The 14,367-nt window shown below is 43.8% G+C and overlaps 1 protein-coding gene across 1 annotated transcript in view; it reads left to right on the forward strand.

The window, feature by feature from the left end:
• The window catches only part of LOC120565597 (zinc transporter 2-like), a gene marked incomplete in the record, with an annotated part of 356,424 nt that overhangs the window by 2,109 nt on the left and 339,948 nt on the right, over positions 1 to 14,367 (forward strand).

Below are 14,367 nucleotides of genomic sequence, written 5' to 3' on the forward strand. Positions count from 1 at the left end.
TCTGTTATCTATATGCCAGCTGCCACTGTGGGTGGCACTGGCACACCCATTGCTACGCCAATACTTCACATGTATTCTTGCCTGTAAACAACTTCCATTTTCTTTCATATATGATGCTCGGCTTTTCACCAACTAAAAGACTCTCAGGTTACATTCACATATTTGAAGTATTTAAGGTAAGTATCATAGATATGATAGATCAGAGAGTTCAGCGGTAGTAGCTGGTTGGCAGCATGGACGTCGGCCTGTTAGAAGACCTGATACAACATTAATGTCCTAGTTTGTTATTGATAAACAGGTAAAGACAGAAAAAGGAGGAAAAGAAAACAGCACAGAAGAAGACAGAGGGGTTAAAGAGCCAAAGAGAGAGTGAATGGACATACAGGAAGTAAAGACTAAATGGAGTAACTTCCTGTCTGGGCTCTGGTAGTGATTAAACAGTGCTTCATCTAGAAGGGAATGTCCCGGCTACTCATTTGGTTCAGATTCCTTTGAAAACATATCAATAATAAAATGACATTACACTAAATGTGGGTAGCTGCGTCACATTCAAACGTTTCAGTGCTGTTGTATATTGTGTCCATACAGCCCTGAAACTGGCCCGGGTCACATGATAGGCAACAATAGGTCCACAAAAGGGACAAAAAAATTCAAAAAAAGCAACAAAAACTTTGAAAAAAGAGACACTTGAAAAGAAAATCAGAAGGAAAGAACAGGTCCAAAGAAGGTGATAGAAACATCACATTTTTGGTAGAAAAAAGTCTGTATAAAAGGGAACAATGGTCTAGTACAACAGCCTTGGAACTGAAAAATATTTTGTGAAAAAAATCGAGTAAGCCCTGACTGCAGTCATTGACATATATATAATGGACCAATAGACCCCGTGTCTCTGGTCTGAGACCAGTGAAGGATATCAGAAGCACTTTTCCGGTGATGGCCAGCTTTACTGCGCAGCCTCCAACTGAGAGAGACAACGTAGATGTGACGTGAGCAACCTGTCTGAAAGTGTGAAGTCTTCTGGTAGCTGTGCCGAGAGAAATCTCAATCATTCCCAATCTTACAGAGACGGAGAGCGTAGGTATATGAAAGGAGATAACATAGACACAGGCTAATTACTGATCACTAACATGCTAGTTAACATTAGTCATTAAACCTAAACAGATAATGGAAGTCCAAACTGCCTGTGAGCTTCTCCTGTACTATACGGTAATTCCTCTACTGTGTGACAGTAAGTCTCGTGGTTATGACCCAATCGTTAGCCTATTGTTATAAAAGCGTCTGCTACGGAGCCATAACGTGAGCTACAAGGTAATGGAGCCTTTTATACATTGTCGTGTTTCTTTAGAACTAAACAACGGACAAATAGAGTCTTTAAACGCTTCAGATGTAAAGTTATTCGCAGTCAAGTGACGTAAAAAAAAATGGCGGTCAGCGGAATGCTAACAGGAGGTGATGGCCAGGTAGCAACAAAATGGCGCCATAGATGGCTCGAGTTCTGAAGCGAAGCTTACCCCCTTGACTGCAGTACGCAGATCGAGGAGTAGCTCAATGTGGGTGGAGCTAAACGTTTGACTCCGCCCACTTGCCAAAAAGCAATTGGCAGAGCCATTTCTCTATCACTCTGGCAATTGGTCTGAGGGGAAAACACAGGAGTTTCAAGCTGACCGGAGATCTTTTCCCGCGTGTGAAGTTTGCTTTTCCCGTTGTTATTTTTCTTAACCCAACCGTCCGTTGTTGGCGTCCCCCAGAGACATGGGCTTGTTTCTCGGTAGCGTCTGTCTGCGGGCAGGCCGCCGGCAGGGTTTTTAACAACCGTCAGTTGTTGTCTGCCGTTCCCCAGAGACCAGGGCTCCGCCCAGTTTAGCTCCGCCCACAACGTTTAGTTCCGCCCACATTTGGCCCAACCCCGATCTGCGTACTGCAGTCAGGTGCAATTGAAAAAATCTCCCGTACCCCCTGCAGTCCTCCAGAGTACCCCTAGGGGGACACGTACCCCTGCAGTCCTCCAGAGTACCCCTAGGGGGACACGTACCCCTGCAGTCCTCCAGAGTACCCCTAGGGGGACACAGACCCACATAACAGAGAGTATGGCAAAGAAACAATGACAGAGAAAAGAATTGTGGAGAAAAGAAAGGTGGAGAATGGCAGAAAGGAAACGTAGCGTGGTGTGGTGCTACTTTTCACCTGTAGATAAAAATACAGAAAGATGCACTATTAGTGAGAAGAAAGTGGCACACACACACACACACACACACACACACACACACACACACACACACACACACACACACACACACACACACACACACTATTAGTGAGAAGAAAGTGGCACACACACACACACACACACACACACACACACGCACACACACTATTAGTGAGAAGAAAGTGGCACACTGGAACTGCGCGGCTGTAGTTCCAACGAGACAACCTATAGGGGGACCGAAGTGGGAAAAGTTATATAGTGTTGCTTTAACGTATTTTACCGGCTCAGCTGATAAGAACGAGTGTGAAGAGGAAAGCTTTAAAAGAAGCCTGGGAACCCAGAGAACACACACACCCACACACACAGACACACAGAGACACACACACAAACACACACTTTCGTGACAATTACAAATTATTATTATAGTTTATTGTCAGGTAGCTTCGTCTCTGTGATGTTTTGCATAACAGGAGACAGGAGACATAATGTAAAATAGAAACTATAAAAGAAATGTTAAAAGATATATCTGTTTTAAAGTGTAGGAGCTATGTTTGATGCAGGATTGTTGGTCCACTGAAACATTCAGCCAATATTTAGTCAACCTGAACAGCTGTTCATTTCCTCTGACCCCCCCTGAAGATTTCTGTCACCAAGAGAAAACTTTGGTCCAGAGCCAAAAGTACTCCAGCCTTAAAAAAAAGACACGCTGCATTCAGCAGAATTAGTTTCTCTTTTGATTATTGTTCTAAAGTAACGATGACATGAGGCTGTACAAAGGTCAAAGAGATTTAAAGGATGTGACCAATGACCAAGCAGGATTTCTTTAAACAACAGTTCAATGTTGACTCAGAAATCTTTCTCAGTTCTGATTCTGCATCTTGTTTGTCCATCAGCGAAGTTCTGTCTCCATCTAGTGGCTGAAACTAAGAACAGCACTCTGCTCTTTACTGGACTCAATCACTTTCAGAGTCAAAGTCCACTTATTAAAAACAGACTTTAACAGCTTTTCATTTCAAAGAGACAATGTGTACCAGTCAGTTATTGTAGAGATCCATCACAACTCTCCACAGTTTGGTTCTTCAGATTAATCTCAGCTCTCTGGAAAGGACTGGATCCACCTCACAGAGAGCAGAGATCAGAACTGATCTGGCTGCTCTTCCTTTTCTTCTCACCGTGTCCATCAGGTCTCGGGCTTTGTCTGCTCTGCCTGTTCTGACTGACTGCATTTCACCATCAGTTATAACACTACGCTCAAGGAGTTGATCCAGAAGCTGGTTCAGAACAGGATCAGACACGCGCTCTACAAACTGGGTCCGAACTAGCAACAGCCTGTCTTCTGGGGGATCACTGTCCTCTGCTGGGACGCTGTCCTCTGCTGGGACATTCCTCCATGGATTTGGCCCAGTTTGACCTGGAAGATAACCAGGGAAAATACTGTCAGTTTCTGTAATCCTTTAAGAAGTAACCAGACATTTATATTTTATATTTCATGTTTTTTTTATATGATGGCGTCCCCTTGGTTTGTATCAATCTGTTGATATAGCATAAATTCAGATTAACTTAGTCTCGCATTGCCACAGCTCTGTGGAGGAAGGTCTGTCTAGTCCACACTGTATTCCTGGATGTGAGAAGAACCTGCTCTGGTTTATTGGCATTTCTTTAAACCAATCACAATCATCGTGGGCGGGGCTAAGCTCCAGACGGAGCCACGGTGCCTCTGCTAAATAGTCTCAGGAAGGAACTGGTTTTGGTGGAACATGTGGACGATCAGAAGTAGTTTTAGTCGTGCAACAGAAAACTCTGATTGGACAGATAGTCTAGCTAGCTGTCTGGATTTACCCTGCAGAGATCTGAGGAGCAGTTAACCATAGTCCTCACAAATCCACCGGAGGTTAGAACACCAACACAAAGACAGAGGAAGGGGACGGACATCCGGCAGCACCGGAAGTGGAACTTTGTGGATATAGACTAAGATTAATTTACCATGTGATGCAGAAAGTGAGGTAGCTCCGTTTGTTTCCTTTTATTTTATTAATTATGTGGGATATGAACGCCAGTCGCCTGGGTGAAAGTCCTGTTTGTTTGACTTTCTTAAATACAACCCCTCTTAAGTTGAGTAAATATCAGATAGAAGATTTTTACTCACGTCATATTGTAAAAGGTGACTATAACTTTGACCAAAGTCTTTCTCTGGTAACATACTTGTACTTTTATTGAAATATTGCTTTAAAGTACTTTATATAAGACTGCTGACGTGCAGAGTTTGATGTTTTAATGTATTTTTCTTTCAGTGTTGAGAGCTGAGTCTCCTCTTTTATCTGATTTGTCTTCACCATTGTTTTTTCCTCAGAAGAGATTTGAAGTACAGTGAAAGTCTCACATGGAACCAAACCAGCGTTTAGGAATTTCAGCTCTTTAATATGTAGCTGCCTCTTTTTAAAGGGACCAAAGGTAATTGGACAATTGACTCAAAAGCTATTTCATGGGCTGCATGGGCTATTCCCTTGATAATCCATTATTAATTAAGCATGTAAAAGGTGGAGTTGATTCTAGGTGTGGTATTTGGAAGCTGTTGCTTCCAACCCTCAACATGCAGTCGAAGGAGCTCTCAATGGAAAACCATACTTGAGACAATCCTTAGGCTGAAAATGAAGAAGAAATCCATCAGAGGGATATCAGAAATGTCAGGAGTGGCCAAATCAACAGTATGGAACATTTGCAGAAAAAAAAGAGCGCACTGGTGAGCTCAGGGACTCAAGTAGGCCTGGACGTCCACGGAAGACAACAGTGGTGGATGATCGCAGGATCCTTTCCATGGTGAAAAAAAAATCCTCTAAAACATTCACCCAAGTGAAGAACACTCCGGGAAGTAAGTTTATCAGTATCTAAGTCTACCATAAAGATAAGACTTCATGAGAGCAAATACAGAGGGTTCATCACAAGGTGTAAAACATTAATCAGCCTCAAAAATAGCAAGGCCAGATTAGACTTTGCCAAAAAAAACATCTGAAGAAGCCAGCCCAGGTCTGGAATAGCATTGTTTGGACAGATGAAACCAGAATGATGTGAAGAAGAAAGTATGTAAAAGGCTCATGATCCAAAGCACACCACATCTTCTGTAAAACATGGTGGAGGCAGTGTGATGGCATGGGCATGCATGGCTTACAATGGCACTGGGTCACTAGTGTTCATTGATGTGACAGAAGCAGCCAGGTAATTTCTGAAGTGTATAGGGATATATTTTCTGCTCAGATTCAGCCAAAAACAGCAAAGTTAATTGGATGGTGCTTCCCAGTACAGATGGACAGTGAACCAAAATATACTGCGAAAGCAACCCAGGAGTTTTATAAGGCAAAGAAGTGGAATATTCTGCAATGGCTGAGTCAATCACCAAATCTCAACCCGATTGAGCATGCATTTCATTTGCTGAAGACAAAACTTAAGGCAGAAAGACCAACAAACAAGCAACAATTAAAAACAACTCCATTAAAGGCCTGGCAAAGCCTCACAAAGGAGGAAACCCAGCATTTGGTGATGTCCATGGGTTCCAGACTTCAGGCAGTCATTGCCTACAGAGGATTCTCAACAAAGTATAAAAAATTTACATTTTATTTATGGTAATGTTAATTTGTCCAATTAATTTTGAGCCCCTGAAATGAGCAGACTTTGTATAAAGATGGTTTAAAGTCCTTAACGTTTTATAGGATATTTTTCTTCAACCCCTTGAATGAAACCTTAAAGTCTGTACTTAATTTGCATCTCAGTTGTTTCATTTTAAATACAATGTGTCACTGTCCAAATATTTCTGGGCCTGAGTGTAAAACACAAGTCAAACTAAGATTTGTATCTATACACGTTTTAAATTGAATATAAATGCAGAGGAACCTGGGTATTTGTGTTGCTCCCATTACAGTGTAACCAATAACACTTTGAACATCAGGAAGATGAATAATTAAACAAACTGTATATTTTTGCTCGGTTTTCTGTATGGACTAACTAAAGCACATGTTGGGGTGTAAAGGTAAGGCAGGTCTACTTACAAGGAGCTCCATCAGCCAGAGAAGTCAGAGAGACAACGGCCAGAGAGGCCATCAGCCACAGCAGCAGGGCCGTGCAGAGACCTTTGGAGGGGCAGTATAAAAGTATAAAAGGGGCACATGGAACAAGGCTTAAAATAGGGCGGTGCTCAAAATATCAATACATCAATATATTGTGACCAGAGGTGAAAAACGTACTAAAATATTGTACTCAAGTAAAAGTACCAATACTTTGATAAAAATCTGAAAAATTACTCAAGTAAAAGTAATAAGTAGTTTATTTAAAATGTACTTCAAGTAAAAGTTACTTAGTTACATTTTTAAAAAAAACTGTAAAACAGGGGGGGGTTGTCAATGTAGAGAAAATAGGACAAGGAGTCATAAATCCAAAACTATTTTGTTTTTAATTAAAGAAAAATCTATACAAATGTATACACATGTAATAACAACATAACACATGTCACACATGTTATTTAAGACCCTTAGAAAGGTATAATGTGCAATTTTAGTTCGGACCATCCCATAAAATGTTTTCAAACAATCAACTGAAAGTTAAAGCACCATATTGTTAGTTCTGAGGGCCATCCTTCTTTTCTTCACTAACAAACAACAGTTATAATGCAAATCAAGGCCAAATCAGGTGTTTTGACTCCATAAATGAGTTAGACCCATAGACTGTTAATTATATTAATATAAACAGACCCTAATGTTCACAGCCCAGACTAGCAGCTAGCTTCTACACACCTAAGTAGCCCATATGAGCTAATTAGATGTATGTGAATTAATTTAGCAGGTCTCCGACATACCTTGTCCTGGCAGGAGTGGGCAATTCATTTTCCCAAGGGGTCACATGAGAATCAGGGACTGTTGTGGAGGGCCGGACCAATAGGCTAAACTTAATTCTGCTCAATATTAATTTTATGTCAGGCGACACGTTCTCTTTTTTTCTCTGTTAGCGCAGCAGAGACCACCAAACACTCTCTAATAAACTCCCATTCAAAAAATGGCTTACTGTTTTGGCGAGTTTGTGGTTTGTCACAAAGCTGGTCTTGCCTGCTGCATGCCTGGATGCATTGTTGCTTTTGCAGCTTAACTAGCAAAGCTTCAGATGTCGGTGCGCACTCTGCATCAGTCCCAAAAGTGTATTTCCCAAACTGAATAAATCCTGCTCGCACATATAAACATAAATCTGCTTTGCTAGCTCCGTCATGTTGTAACTAAGACATCAAAAATCTGAAATCCATAGTGACGAGTCCATATGCAACCAGTGTTGAATTTGTTATTACCCATTGTCCTTTGTTGAATGTTCTCAATGTTTTATTGTTTTATTTCATGTGAATACTAGTTTACTAGAGGAGTAACTTAGTATTTGAAGTAATGCCGTAATGCAGGTAGTGTGTTTAGTTTCCATGCTTATTGTGTTTCCACAACAATGTTAGTGAGTAAATCTACTTATGATGCTCATAAGTAAACAACACAACGTGATTGGTTGATGTCTTTATTCACATCACGAAAGCTCAGAGAAATCCACCTCGTTTCGGAAAAAAATTACGGCGCTTTATTGCCAAGTAATATTCATGTGAAAGTAAAAGTAATAAAACAACAACAGTTCGAAAAAATATATTGACATGCGAATTAATCGCACGAAAAAAACATCCCCAGTGTGTGAAGGACATAAATCCAATCCTGACAAAACATCAGACTGTTCCAAATATTGGGCCTCATTCACCAATATCTTCCTAAGTTTTCTCTTAAATATGTTCTTAAAGGGAAATTTCACTGCTGGAAAGCTGAATATATATTTAAATTGGGTCACTAATGTAGTAGAAATGTGAAAAGAAAATTGAAATTGGTGCCTTCTAGGCCGAGATAAGCCGGAAATGTTATACACGAAAACACGTTTCACCGTGGCTCAAGTGGTGTTACACATTTAAAACATGCTTTTTTTTGGCCACAGCTGATACATTATCCAGACTTCTTTCAGCGGATTGATTGATAGCTCCAGAGTGAACAGAACTGTGTCCATGGCAACGCTCTGCTATGCATGGCAACGGTGTGTTATCCTTAGCAACGGTCTGTTATCAAGAAATAACAGACCGCAATTCAACCAAGCCATGTAATAAAAGAAGGCTAACACATAGCTACTAGCATTAGCTCTTGGTAGGCTGGGGTATAAACATTGAGTATAAACACAGCCGTACATTTGCGTGGGATGTAGCTAGAATTGTCGGCATTTTACAGTCACAAACTCCACCAGCAGTTAGCAGTTAGTTGGATACAAATCACCCCATTTCTGCAACAGGCAGTCTGGGGTAACACAGCCCACCTCCACTAGTAGTCTTACCCGGTGACGGAGCAGCAGGCTGGATTGTCCACAGCCATAGATATATAGTACACAGCAATATTTCCACAACAACAAAAACACAGCACAGCAGTCTCTGAACTCACGTTGGGAGTTTCGTTGAAGTTGGATGTAGTCCAGTTTGTTTAATGAGCGGACACTTGCAAGCAGGATTGGTGAACAGATGGCTGGCTAGCGTTAGCTTTCCACCGGCACACTCGTTCAACGCTCCCCGCTGATGAGGTCACTTTACCGGTCACAGGTATCGAGCACCACCGCTGGTCTCCGTGGAGGCAAAGCTCGCGTAGTGTGTGGAGTATTGCGTCTGTAATAAAGTGTCCTGCATATTCTCCGATGTGTTCCAATGTATCCCGGTGGTACTCGTGTGTGGTAGTCCAACCCCCTTTGGGCTATGCGGAAGTGGCTCCTAATACAGGCTGTAGTCTTTTGCCCCTGGGCAAAAAAAACTCAGATGACGCAAAAATCGTCATTTTGCATCATCTGAGGCTTTTTTCCAGACCCACAATACAGAGATCTCCCCTCTCAGGGGGACATGAGGGAGGGAAGCACGGTCATTCAAAAATACTACCAGGTTTCTACTGATACAAAGCTTAATGCTAATCGGTGAAGTTTCCCTTTAAAGTGATGGTTCGGAGTAATTTCACCCTAGGGTCCTTTGCACCATGACCTCGAGCCAAACACCCCCCCAGAAGCTTTTTTCACCTGGGTCTAACATTGGGAGAGTTAGCGTAGAGTAGCGTTAGCCGCTGAATAGCTTAGCGCAGAGGCTAATGGATCCGAAGTGTCTCTTAACATTACCCCACTAATAATGCCCGAAATGATACCAAAGGTCTACACTAGTACATATAGGTTATGCACTCTGTTGAGGGTAGATGCAACAGAATGGTCGTGAGCAGATGTAGACACTCAGACGGAATCAAAAGTGGTGTCAAAAAGGATGGGATTTTATTATACTTGTCCCAAATTAAGGCCCATAGGCAAAATAATCAATTAACAAAACCAAAATTAAAAAAAAAAGAAAAAAAAAGGGAAAAAAATATATACTTCCACAAAAAATAAAATAAATTGACGTGAGAGTCAAAACTTATTAAACAATACAAAGTTACAGCTGTATACAAGTTTGACGTTTTTGTACTAGTCACCAGAGCCTTCACAGACTGACGTCCTTCCTTCTCTAGCTCCCCCGAGCAACTGAAACTGACAGTCTATATAGGCCTGTAGCCATCCCTGGAATTGGAAGATACCAACTGTTGAAGGTAGATGCGGAGAGTAGCCTTGAGCAGGTATTAACACTCAAGGTGAGGCAAAGGTGATATGAAAAAAAGGATGGGCTTTATTATCAATGACCCAAGTAAGGTCCATAAGAAAAAATGACAATAGAAAGAATTAACAAAATTAAGGAAAGTAACCAAAAAGCACTTTCAAAAAAAGATAAAATTCAAATTGACTTAAGTCAAAACAATCAAAAGTATAAATACACCACTATTCGCTATAGTAGACCTTACGTGGAGATCCTCCAGCAGACTTACGTCCTACTACCTTCACGTATACTCCAGCTCTCCTTTCCTGAGCAAACACATGGCCACCCTATATAGCCTGACGCCACCCCTCAAATTGGAACATACCAACCTGTAAAACTCAGGGGTGGCTCAGGTGAGTAGGCCGTAATGGCTTCATACAGCACACATAAATATACAACAATCTAAATAGATACAACATATAATTTATACAATAGGTATTACCATTAACCACAGCCACAAGGTATCTTGTTGGCTGTAAAATATAATACACCACAAGTCATGTTTGTGACAATCTATAGCTTTTAAACAAACTATGATAAATGCATTTAGCTAAGCCTATCAAATAGTAAATCACCGCAGCAATAGATGTTAAAAATTTGTGCACAAAACTACGGGATTAATACAGGGAATTCGATAAATGACAGACAATATAAAACCAGTATAAATAACCGGACATAGACAGTCAAACAAACATGTACAAGCAACATTCTTCACTCAGTCTTTGAGATTAAAACAGGTAGCGCATCGCTACCGTGACGGCAGCCATGCGCCCCGTCACACCAACCCCAAATAAAATACAGGGGTGGCTAAGGCGAACAGACAATAAAAGCTACAATCAGCCAAAATTAACAGATCTAGTAGACTAGAAATTTACCGAAGATTTATAACTGACTCACCAAAACATTCCACTAAGCCACCAAAGACTGACAGACAAAATAAATAATTACTCAAAATTACAATCATTTCCTGTTACCCCGGATGTAGTAACGTCATTTAAACTCCGCACGCGGCAAACTTTCCTTTAACAACAACAGAGCGAGCCCGGTAAGCCACCAAGACTACAAGTTATCCTGTTACCTTTTAAACTAAATAAACAGCAAATTAACATAGACGTAAGTGTTGTGTGATTATTATAAATGATGTTTGTGACAAACAATATGATTTTAAACAGAATATGATGTATTGATAAATATAGCTATAGCCTAGAAATCACCGCAGTATTAGCTGTAAATATGTGCACAAGAATGCTACGGGATTACTGTATGGAATCAAATGAATGTGGTTTAACAGATAATTTGAAAGCGGAGCATATATACGTAACAGAGCATATTGACATGCTAACAAAACATACACAGGCAACATTTAAACTCAGCCTTTGTGAGCTAAACTCGTTGGCATCGCTACCGGGACGGCGGCTAGCTATCGCCCCGTCCGTAATAGAGAGCGTCCAGGTCCATCTCAGGACGCTGACAGAAAGTCAGCAATGACATTGTCCTTCCCAGCCCTATACCTCACCGTAAACTTATGCGGCTGCAAGGACAGGTGCCAGCGGGTGATCCTGGAATTAAAGTCACGCGATGTAGCCACTGCAAGGGCCTATGGTCTGTCTCCAAGACAAACTCTTGGCCAATTCAAGGTAATATTTCAAAGTATCAAGAGCCCACTTGATGGCAAGACACCTCCTTTTCAATGGTGGAGTATCGTGTCCGCGAGGGAACAGTTTGCGACTCACAAACTGTATGGGTCTTTGTCTGCCCCCCTCACCCTGCAACAACACCGCCCCCAGGCCAATGCCTGAAGCGTCGGTTTGCACAGTGAAGGGCAAGGAGAAGTCGGGACTCCGCAATACCGGTTCCCGGCACATGCTCTCCTTGAGATCGGTGAAAGCTGCCTCACACTCAGCAGTCCAGACCACCTTGTTAGGACTGGTCTTGCGAAAGTGAGGTCAGACAGGGGAACAGCACGGTCGCAAAAGTTGGGGATAAAACGCCTGTACCAGCCGACCAACCCCAGGAAAGACCGCAACCCCTTCTTGGTTGAAGGTGGCTTGGCACTACGGATGGCGTCCACCTTTCCAACCTGCGGACGTATGGTGCCACCACCCAGGACATATCCCAGGTAGCTCACCTCTGACCGGGCAAGCTGGCATTTACTGGCGTTCACCACCAACCCGGCCTGACGAATCCTCTGGAAGACATCACTCAGGTGTCGAAGATGTTCGTCCCCACGACCGAACTGTGGATAATGACATCATCAATATAAGCGGCGGCGTAGTCCTCGGCTCCCCTCAGCACCTCGTCCATGAGACGCTGGAAGTCGCGGCGCCGCATGCAGGCCAAAGGGCATAACCCTGAACTGGAACAGACCAGATGGAGCTTTGAAGGCTCAGCTACCTGTGCCTGGGGTGAAAGCGGCACCTGCCAGTACCCTTTACACAAATCCAAGGTACTGAGGAACTCAGCCTTCCCCAGACGCTCCACCAGTTCATCCACACGGGGCATGGGATATGGGTCAAAAGCTGAGATGGCATTCAGCTTCGACAAGTCAACACAGAAACGGAGCCCCCGGTCCTTCTTCGGCACCAGGACCACGGACGTACACCACTCACTGCGTGATCTCGGACACCCCCATCTCCAGCATCGCCAATACCTCCTGCTTCAGCGGGGGATCAGTCGGCGCGTGGAACCCTGGTGGCGGTCTGCACGGACGGGGCCTGGAGAAGTCAGTTTGATGTCGTGGGTGATGACGTCCCGCCGCCTGGGCGCATCCTGAAATAGGCCCCTTGGGACGATAGTCAACAGGTCCTCCTGCTGTTCAGCAGTCAAGTGGGTGACGGAGGGGTAGGTCGACTTGCCGCCCGCAGTAGGAAAGTACTGCTCCAACGGTTCCTCTTCCTCCTCCACAGTCCGTGCCCACAGCTGATCTTGAATAGAAGATTGTCGATCAATCCATCGCTTTAAGAGGTTCACGTGGTAGATCTGCTTGGAGCGCCGTCTGTCTGGCATCGCGATTTCATAGGTGACCTCGCCGACCCTGCGAAGTACCGTGAAAGGGCCTTGCCACTTCGCCAGCAGACTGCTTTCCGACGATGGCAACAACAGTAGCACCTTCTGTCCGGACACAAAGGAGCGACTGCGTGCTGTCCGGTCATACCACGTCTTCTGCCTCGTCTGAGCCCGGGCCAGGTGTTGGTGGGCCATGGAGCTCAGCTGGTCCAGTTTCTCCCTCATCTTCAGGACATAGCTCGCGATGTTAGTTGGTTGGCGAGGAGCGTCCCCCTCCCAACTCTCCCGGAGGATGTCCAGCGGGCCTCTCACCTCCCGTCCGAACAAGAGTTCGAAGGGAGAGAATCCGGTAGATGCCTGCGGTACTTCTCTGTACGCGAACAACAGGTAAGGAAGCCACTGGTCCCAGTCAGCTCCTGATTCTGACACGAACTTCCGCAGCATCGACTTCAGGGTCTGATTGAATCTCTCAACCATGCCGTCGGTCTGCGGGTGGTAGGGTGTGGTTTTAATGCCCCGAATCCCTAACAGGGAGTACACCTGCCTCAATGTCTTACTGGTGAAGTTAGTACCCTGATCGGTTAAGATTTCCTTGGGGACACCCATACGGGAGAAAAGTTGAAGCAAACTATTGGCCACCTGCCTTGCCTTAGTGTTTCTGAGGGGGAATGCCTCTGGGTAACGTGTTGCGTAATCGCAAATCACCAAGATGTAGCGGTAACCTGCCCTACTCCTCTCTAAGGGACCAACTACCTCCATGGCAATGCGACTGAAAGGTGTGTCAATAATGGGAAGACTGATGAGGGGAGCTTTTAAGCCTCTCTTGGAGCGAGCAGACAACTGGCACTCTGGACACGACCTACAGTATTCTGCTATGTCATTACTGAAACCTGGCCAATAGAATCTTTGCAGGATTCTTTTTTTTTTTTCTTCCTGCCCAGATGTCCTGACCATGGAACACTGTGTCCCACGTGCAACACTTTGGTCCTCAGAGCCTCCGAACAACCAACTGCTCTGTGTCTGTACTCACTAACCGATACAGTTTCTCATTATTACAACGAAACATGTGTACACCATTCCCTCATGGCTTCCCTAGCCTCATCTGTTTTTTTGCAGACGCAAAAGCACGAGCTAAGAGTGGGGTCCGCCGCTGAAGCATCTGGAAGTCCTCACAAAAGGCTTCAGTACCCTCTAACGGTTGGGGAGGACAGACCTTCCTGCATCACTGTACCTGACACTTTCGCTCTGCGCTCTCTGCCTTGGACTTTCTAGGCTTGCCACCAGGACAACTCTCAAATGGTAACTCTGACCAAACATCAGTGTCTGGTCCATCTCTTGCCTGGGCTCTAGTTGTAACATAAGCATCAACTGTGTCAACACTTTGTAATAGCTCTGTAAGAATTGGTACATCCTGGCCTAGAATCACAGGATACGGGCACTTATCCAAAATCCCCAC

The sequence above is a fragment of the Perca fluviatilis genome, chromosome 9, assembly GCF_010015445.1.
Source record: "Perca fluviatilis chromosome 9, GENO_Pfluv_1.0, whole genome shotgun sequence".
Classification (NCBI taxonomy): domain Eukaryota; kingdom Metazoa; phylum Chordata; class Actinopteri; order Perciformes; family Percidae; genus Perca; species Perca fluviatilis.